This window comes from Dipteris shenzhenensis, chromosome 10 (genome assembly GCF_047967505.1).
Source record: "Dipteris shenzhenensis isolate YYH24624 ecotype China chromosome 10, Dip_SZ_1.0, whole genome shotgun sequence".
Taxonomy (NCBI): Eukaryota; Viridiplantae; Streptophyta; class Polypodiopsida; order Gleicheniales; family Dipteridaceae; genus Dipteris; species Dipteris shenzhenensis.
The window spans coordinates 1,498,639-1,507,889 of record NC_141605.1 but is presented as its reverse complement, the minus strand read 5'-3'; positions in this window follow the sequence as shown (position 1 = coordinate 1,507,889).

Genomic DNA, 9,251 nt, shown 5'->3' with positions numbered 1-9,251 from the left:
AAAATTGTCTAAGCTACTCCATTTTCACTAGACTATAAGAGATGCAGATTCCAAAGACTCTCCCACCCAGTACCAAAAGTAGTAAAGAGAACCTATATGTGGTGTAATGTCCAGGATAACATACTTTAAGAAATTTCTTATAATAGCCCACACTTTGTAGCAACTGTTTCACTTTGTCACTGGCCAACATGAACCATACTGACCTTAGCACTAAGCTTACTGCCTTGGCTCTCTAGATCTCCTAAACTAACAACTCATCAACTTGCGATTCAATTGACCCTCCACAATAGGATCACCAAAACATTGATAGTTAGGTTCACTCACACGCATCGTTAAGCTTTCTGTTGTAGTATGCCATGGGCCTATCCTCTTGTTGTAAAACTGCCCCTATGGCAACTAATGCTCCTACACTAATAGGAGCCATAGGACATGATTTCTCTTGAGAGCGCACCCCATAATTTCTTTTTGTTCCTTTTGAACTAACCATTTTTTAAATCCATAAAGCCAATAGACACTGCATATGCATAAATTAGTGCATATGAATGAAGAATTTACATTAACAAATGTGCAAATTTACACCAACAAATGCATACTATGAATTCGAATCTGGACCATTGAATCCCATAATCATTCAATCAAGTGCATGCTCAAATAATTTCAAATGAGAAAAATTGTAAATGGTATGATCATCTTTTCATCCATATTTATCAATGCAATTTAAAGCATAAGTGGCATATTTATTTTCCAATTGAAGTGCATCCATAATACAATAATGAAGTTTGAAATTATAAAAGACCACAAGGGACAACAATAAAAACAATAGCTACCTGGAATCAATATGAGCCAAAATAGGGCACAACAAGGTTAGGTACAAAATGTGGACACGAGCTAGACATGCATACAATCTAGTGCCACGACTGCTAGACAAAAAATAAAAAAACATAGTTAGCATTAGGTTGGTTAGGATATACATCACATACATCAGAAATTAAAAAGCACAGTTAGCATTGGGTTCTCTACAATTGAAGGCATTGTCCATGCATACTTCTTTGAACAATATATTATGAGGCCCAACCTTAAGAATGACATTTTTATAAATGCAAAAAACACAATCCCTTGACTCATATTGAGATGCATTAAAGCTATCAATAATTGACATTAAATCTCAATTGTTGACATCTATAATGATCCCTCATCCTCTCTTACCATATTGACCATTTGTTTTCCCTAGTTCTACAATCATTCAGGGTCTTCCAAGCAAGATGCATAAGACTATAGGGCTCTAATCATTTTGGTAAAGGGGATCATAGTTTTTGAGGCCACGTGTGATACAGATTTATCTAGACTATAATTTGTGTTTGATTGACTATTATGATTGAGTACAAGGGCTTTTCTATCACATTAAAGAAGACATATTGAAGCATAGACATATAGATATAGAAGCATAACATAGTAGAAATAGAACAATAACATAAAGATATAGAAGCATAATGTGATATAGAACTTCATGCCACTGCCATTCACTAAGATATCATTGTCATTGGGTGTTTTCTTTTTCATTTACAAACGCTCCCCAAAAAAATTTGTCAAATGAAAAAGGGAAATGGGGAAAAAACTTTGTCATTTTTATATATACACATAGGAATTTTGGGCCAATGACAAAATGAGGATCAATATTAATTTTCCTTAGAAAAGGGAGGGCAATGGTGAATTTTAGTTCCTACAGACTGAGTAACAGTAGAAGCCTAAATGAAGGCACAAAGGTAGAAGCTTACCTCTTGGAATTCGTTGCCCGCTGCCCAGCTGTCCACATTGCAATCCTACCCTCCACTGTACCCTAACCACCGTCCATGCCTTCTTGCAACCACCATCCATGCCTTCTTGCTATAAGTTGTAGTTACTCACAGGCAACGGAAACTAAGGAAATAAGCTAAGGAAACGAACTGCTACCAATAAGCTAAGGAAATAACTACTAGCACTACGCCCAATATACAAGCTAACGTACCTACTACTATGCTTTGAGAGCTGCTACCAACTACGCCACACGTATAGGGGTCGAATGATTAAGGAGCCTACAGGTCGAATGGAACTAGCTTGGGTGCAATGTACTATGTAGTGTAGTTGCTGCTGACCTTCACGGGATATGAAACATGAGAACAAGATAATGACTTGAGTGGCTTAGTCTGTGGCACTGGGCTACTGGGCCGTGATGAGGATTACCAAAAAGCGAGCGGCCACAAATAAGCGAGCAAGATTTAACATGATTCGAGCGAGCGAGCTCCCCATCTATTATCTGAATCTTCTCAGAATGATTGGAGCAATTGAGATAGACATAAGCAAATCAAACATATTCCAACATTGAATGCAAGCTTCTAACTCACAATTCCCCTATCTTTCATCCTTATACTGTCGCACTACATTATTTGTGGATACATACAAACATAGAACCACAAAAAATTTGGGTTTGGAAAAAAATAAGACCACATCAAATTCATCCATACATGATGATAAAATATGTAAACATGCCAATGGGCCACATATACATGTCACGTCTCCCATGCTTGCATAGGATTTGCCATACATTTGATCCCAAACATGGAAGTAAAACTAGCTATGCCATAGCTTTATGGAGCAAAAAAACACACTACATTTTATGCACTAGGAAAACATGTGAGGATTCATACATAAATTGTCTCCACACCAAAAAAATTTTGGCATCATCTACTCAATTGAAGTTGGTTATCTCCTGGCCCCTAGAGCTTGAAATTACTCAACCTTTGTCAGAGCTACCTGTGCATAAATTGATGCACTTTGTCACTCAATCCCAGCACTATAGTGAACACAAAGTAAATGTGCTTGCAAGGCATGTAAGGTTTTTTACTTGCCTCCCTCTGTGTGAAGTCAAGGCATGTGCAACGTGGAAATTCTGAAATTGACACAGAGTATGTAAGGCCCTTCGAGATTGAACCAGATGTATGAACATGAAATACATGTACCTCATTTGGAACTATAATATTCTCTCTAACAACCTCCCCTTTCTCCATAAGTGCCTTGTCAATCCTTTCAATGAACTCTTTATTCAATTTACTTCTCCATGACACGATCTTACCATCATGTTGAGGATAGAACATGGCTTGGTGTATGTGTTTTTTCCAAGCGAGATGGGGGTCCCATGTTATTGACTACATCATCTGCCTCAAACACAAACCCTGCCTTCATGAGGTTCTCCTCTCTTCCATAGTAATAGATGTCCCGCTTGCAACCTTCCAAACACCTGGGGCATTACCAGGAACACCTTGAATGGACATATCAACCTTCCAAGTGTGGGTCACAGAAGTGCTGCAGAACCAAACGAACTGCTCTGTCACTACATTAGGGTGTTGTATTCTTCCCTTGAAGCATAGACCTAGCACACCATGGCTAGCATTTCTTCCAAGTGCATTGATCATTGCTCCACATCGTCGTCGAGTTTCCTGTAGGTATCTGAAGCATGTGACAACATTGTGTGGCTTAGTTCTCCTAATCACCCAATTGGCATCATGCATCTCTGTCTCTTTACAAACCTCCTTGTTGGAAGGACTCACAAACTGAAGTTGTCGTTTCTTTCCAGCCACTCTCCTTGTTGTGACTGTAATATATTCGGGCCGATGACTATCAATTGCATCTATCACAGATGAACATGTGGAACTCCTCTTTCTTCACACACTCATAGGCTCTGTCATTGGTCTACTCATCTTGGGAGAGTCTATCCCAGCCTCCTCCAGCAATGTGTGTGTTAAAGTAACAAGCTTGTTCCTGTCCCCCTTACTAGATCCACTTCCATCAACAATGCGCTTTTGGAGGGTTTCCAAATTTGGTCCTGTTCCCAAATGTTTGCCAGACATGAAAGCATTGTAATGAGCACATTGAAGCACACTCATTGCTAGGTATGCTGCATAAGCTTCATACAATGAGATATGTTTTGCATAGCCATGTGCTACTCTCATGCTTGAGTGTTTTGTCTCTGAAAGATTTGTAGTTGGAACAAAAGCTGAATGTTCATCCTATTGCAAGAACATCCCCCCCCACTGGGAGACTCTAACATCCCACCAAGCTAACCATGTCTGTAGTGTTGGCAATTCACTCTCTTTGACATGGGCCAGAGACCAATACATTGTCAATTGTCTCTAATTGTCTCTTGCACTGGTCAGCAGAAGTTGCTGCTGCTGTTGCCCTCCATTTTTGACACATAACTTTATGCTCCTCATGAAACTGAGGCTTTATGCACCTTTTTGTGTGTTCAACCATGCTCATCTCCCAGTGGAAACCACATGTCCTTTCTCTATCCTCCATCACATTCTAAGGGCCCCCATTGTACACTGTGCGGACAGTAAGCCATTTGCACCTACACTATCTGCCATGAAGCCCCGAAATTCAGGTGCTTCAAATCCACTCTTCTCCATCTGGTTGTTCAAAAGCTTCCAAAATTGAACTTGTGCATTTGTATCTTGTACCTTAAATTCACAAATTGCTATTGTTTGAAGTTCTCTTATGAAGGGGTCATATACATGAGCTCCCATTGACGACCATCCGTTTACTCGATGGACATGGTCAAAGTGAACCCATTGTAACTCAAGGCTTCCCCCAAGGCACATACGATTCACCAGATCCATGCCAGAACCTGGACCAATGGTGGACATTTTAAAAATATGTGGTTGCACATCATCTTGAAATTGTCCGAGAAACAAAATACTTTGCACATATGGGTACTTGCATCTCCATTTTAGATCCATTATTGAATCCAATCCTCTATCTCCTCCTCTAGTTTCACTTCTTGCACTCTGCACCACTCTTTGAAGCCTTCTCCTCTGTGTCATTGGTGTGATGGTATCCAAAACCTCTTGAAATTGATGATCATCAAGTGTTTCCACATTAACCCCATCCTTTGCAAGCAACATATCCATCATCACATCTTTTGTCACTGACACCTCTATGTTTTTGCAAGAAGCATTTGCATTCATCCTAGCATGCATGGAAACAAGATCTTCTACCTGCATTTCCTTCGCACGGCTTGTGCCCTTCTCTACAGGATGGTCATGAAAACCAACATGTATTGCACACCTAGTTGTCTTTTCTCTTTCATGTGGGAAGCAATAATATATGGAAGCACTACATTCATAAACACACTCTGGGATTGCCAAACAGTGCTTGCATAGAATCGACCCTAATGCAGGATCAATTGGAGTAGACAAAGGAGGTCTCCTAAACTTTCCCCTCCACTATGTGTCATTCAACACTCCCACATGTTCAAGATAAGGGCAATCAACATTAAAGCACCTTAGGTATCCAGAACATCTACTCATTCTGACAACACCATGAAAAAATTCTTGTGAGCAAGTGGCATATTTTGTCTAAACATGCCCATCTGCATTTTGTTCCATGCTAGACATTAGTGAACCATTAGAACATGGGGGAAGCTCAAAGACAATGTGTCCATCATAAGTTTGAGGCATTTTTGTAACCTTCTCAATCTCACATGTAGATGTGAGCGCAACGTGCAATAAGCTATTCAAAGGCATCCTCTCGATCAGGGAAACAACACGTCACATCTGTATTTTCGAAGTCAATATGAGTATTTTTCTTTCGAATAACCTCAATTCGAAAGTTGGAATGCTGTTGCTCATTGATCTAGAAGCCCATCTTCCAAGTCCAGTAGTGGAAGAACTATTGCAATATTGTCCACTCTAGTTTCCAGATGCAGACTAATGTCTTGGGCCTCAAGATGAAAGTGCTCTTTGATATCTATGATTGAGATCTCCAATATGGGAGTGTCATAACGGATGGATAGTGTTGAAGCTTCTCCATATCAAATTATCATAGATGAAGGCATGTCTGTGGGGTGGGAATAGAAGATCAATGGTTGCCTTTACAAAAAATATGAAAACAAGCAAGACTAGTAAGGAATGAAGGACAAGAAATGTTACCAAGTATCGGAGGTCACAGCACAATGAATAGAAAGCTTGCTGGAGGAGGCAAAATATGAGAGTATATGTTTAAAGTCTCGAGGTACCAAGACAGCCAGTTGTTCAAACTCTTGGAGGTAGCAACATAGAAGGAGACGTGACAGATAGCAAGAGAGCACTGGAGAGAAAAGCAAGGGCCAATTGTTGCAGAATGGAGAGAAAAGCAAGCAGAATGGAGGTGATGCACTAGAGTTGACAATACATGTGATGCAATGGAGATGTCAATACAAAACGACATAGTGTTGAAACACTGGTGGTGCCGCCAATATGATGATCACAAGTGGAGCCACTCATATTTATTGCTTTCCTTAATTTCATTAAATTTTTGCTATAGAAGCAACCATCATTCCAAAATATGACCATAATTATTTGCACCTTAACCTTCACAAATAACGTCCACCATCATTCATTAAGACGTGGGCCAAACACTCTCCTCGAACATTCAGACATTCATCCAAACATATTTCTTAAAGACTTACAAAGACGTTCATTCTTTAACTTACAAAGCATTTAGCTGGTAGTGGACATCAGTTTGGTTGGACAGCAATTCTTGCCCATGAACAACAATTCCTGCCCATGAACAACAATTCGTTGGACAGTAATTTGCACCATTACAGTTCCAAGGTGAGAGCAACTTTAGACAGTTTGGTTGGACAACAATTCGTGCCATTATGGTTTGGTTGGACATCAGTTTGGTTGGACAGTATTGCGGCGACCATCTCGGCTCTCTCGTCATTCATCAGTTTGGTTGGATAGCATTGCGGCGACCGTCTCGGCTCTCTCGTCATTGAATGGGACTCTAAAGAAAGGCATGTGAATGGGACTCTAAAGAAAGGCTTGTGTGAATGGGACTCTAAAGAAAGGGGGCGCGCATGTGAATCCTTCTCTAAAGAAAGGCTGGTGTGAATGGCTTACAAGCTTACGCGTTCATAGCCACAATCCTTCAAGCTTTTTTTCGCAATAGCTTTCATCCGCCATAGCCATCATCGTTCACGCTTTCATCTGCCATATCCATCATCGTTCAAGCTCGACATAGCCAAATCATCCTTCAAGCTCTAATCATCCGCCATCGCCACATTCCTTCAAGCTTCCATCGTCCATTGCCTCAACCTTTCAAGCTTCCATCTCTCACTCCTCTTGCTCTTCATCACACCTCAATCTTTCAAGCTTTGAAGCTTGCTGTCCACATTAATCCTTTATGCTTTGAAGGTTGATGTCCTCCTTCGCTAGCTCGAACCCATTGCCTCAATCGCTCTAGCTTTCATTTTGGATTCCGCTTACTTCAACCTTGGATTTCGTTTGGTATACTTCAACTTTGGATTTCGTTTGGTATACTTCAACCGTCTCGTTTCCGGCTGCACCAACGTTCATTTCCATCTATTTCAACCGGCTCGTTTCCGGCTCTCTCCTTCCTTTCGGCCGCACCAATATTATATTCACCTGCGCTCTCTACATCCACATCACATTCGCCTGTGCCCTCCTTTTCTTAGTTCTGCTACTTTTATAGCTCCTCCTCCTCCCTCATTCATACAACTTTTACAGCTCTCGGTGATTCCTTCATTTGGAGCCCTGCCCTCGTGATCACTCTAACTCGTCTCAACGATAATCTCTCTTCCTCTTCACTAGTTTGCAAGCAAGCTACACTCAAGCAAGGTTGTTTTCAGAGAACCCACAATAGTACTTTGGCGGTTACTATCGAACTATGCTATGCTGAAGACTCTCTCTACATGTGCTACGCTCGAGACTCTCTGTCTCTCTCTCTTCAAAGAACCCACGCTTCCTTGGCGTATTAAAGCTTGTCCACAGAACAAAGTTAACCTCTCTTCATTGCTCGATAAACCGAAACCAAAAACAAGGTACTTTTCAATTTTCTTCTCCCTCCCTAAAGCCTACAAGCCTCAAATACATGAGGCTTATGGGAGGGAGACACGTCAAGTTGTGTTGCATCATCCAATCGAAAGAGAGGGAGAGAGCCGAGTCGGCAGACCCTTCTTTGAATTCCACCTGTTATAATTTACCATGCTTGTGCACAGCAAACTAGATTCGTCCTACACTGAAGAAGCCATTCGTGCTATGCTCAAGAAGGCTGCGCATTTTTTCTATAGTTAGATGATGGGAATAGGCGGTTTCTCTTTAGTTAGTGATGGAAATAGGTGGTTGTTTTTCAGGCTTGAAGTTAACGCGCTGCCTGTTCCATGCCATCAAGTTAACGCGCTGCCTGTTCCATGCCATTAAGCCAAAAAAATAGGAGCTTCATGAGAGAAAGATAGGAGCTTCAAAGGAGTCTTTTCTTTCTGTGCCTTTTGTTATCCTCCTGAAGCTCAATAGGCACTGTGTTAATGCCTTGCATATTTTATGCCTTCTTGCCTCGAAAACAAGAGCTTCAACAATCATCAAGGAAGGCCTTAATATTGTGCCAAGCATGACTATGACATATTGCATTGTGACTAAACAAGAACCAGCACTATCTAAAAATGTAGATCCAACATGCATTCACACCAAATTGGTTACCGCCAACAAAGATGCCATCAATGGACTATGGATTGAGCTTGAAATGTTTTCTTATTTTAGAATAAGTGTTTGTTATGCGGTTGAACATCTTTAAGTGAATATATTTTAGTGTAATACCATTGTCCTTATGGATGCTTATTTGGGAGAGTGTACATAAGTGATAAAGAAATATGTTATTCTTGTATTTTATTTCAGGATGACAGGGAGAAGAGGAAGAAAGAGTTAGGAAGGTAAGCAGAAAAATGTAACAAGAGGAAAGAAGACATCTCCCCCTCTTGAGTCTTTAGTAGGTGGGTCTAAAGAACAAGAGCATATTGTTGTTACTGAAAAACAAGAGAATATTGTTGGCATATCATCTCCTCCAAGGGAAGAAGGAACAGATGAGGTAGAGATGGAGGAAATAGAGGTGCATGTGGAGTCTGGAGGTGATGTTATTAGGAAATGCAGGATAGTGGATTCTGATCAGTGTCCTTGAATCCCTCTTTATAGATTAATCCCATATGCAAGGGTCAGAGGACTTCTAATGATATTTCATCTTTGAAAAGTACTTTCCAAGTGGAGGGTTACCTTCCTGAAAAAGGCTCCTTTATTGTTTCAATTTGCAAGAGTGCTGGAGAAGAGCAACTAGTAACTCATGAGATTAGACAAAGTTGGGACCCCACTTGGAGGGAGGTGGATGCAGAGTTTGAGAAGGAACTTCCTGCAGGGAATGCATTTAGATTTATGTCTGGAAAGATG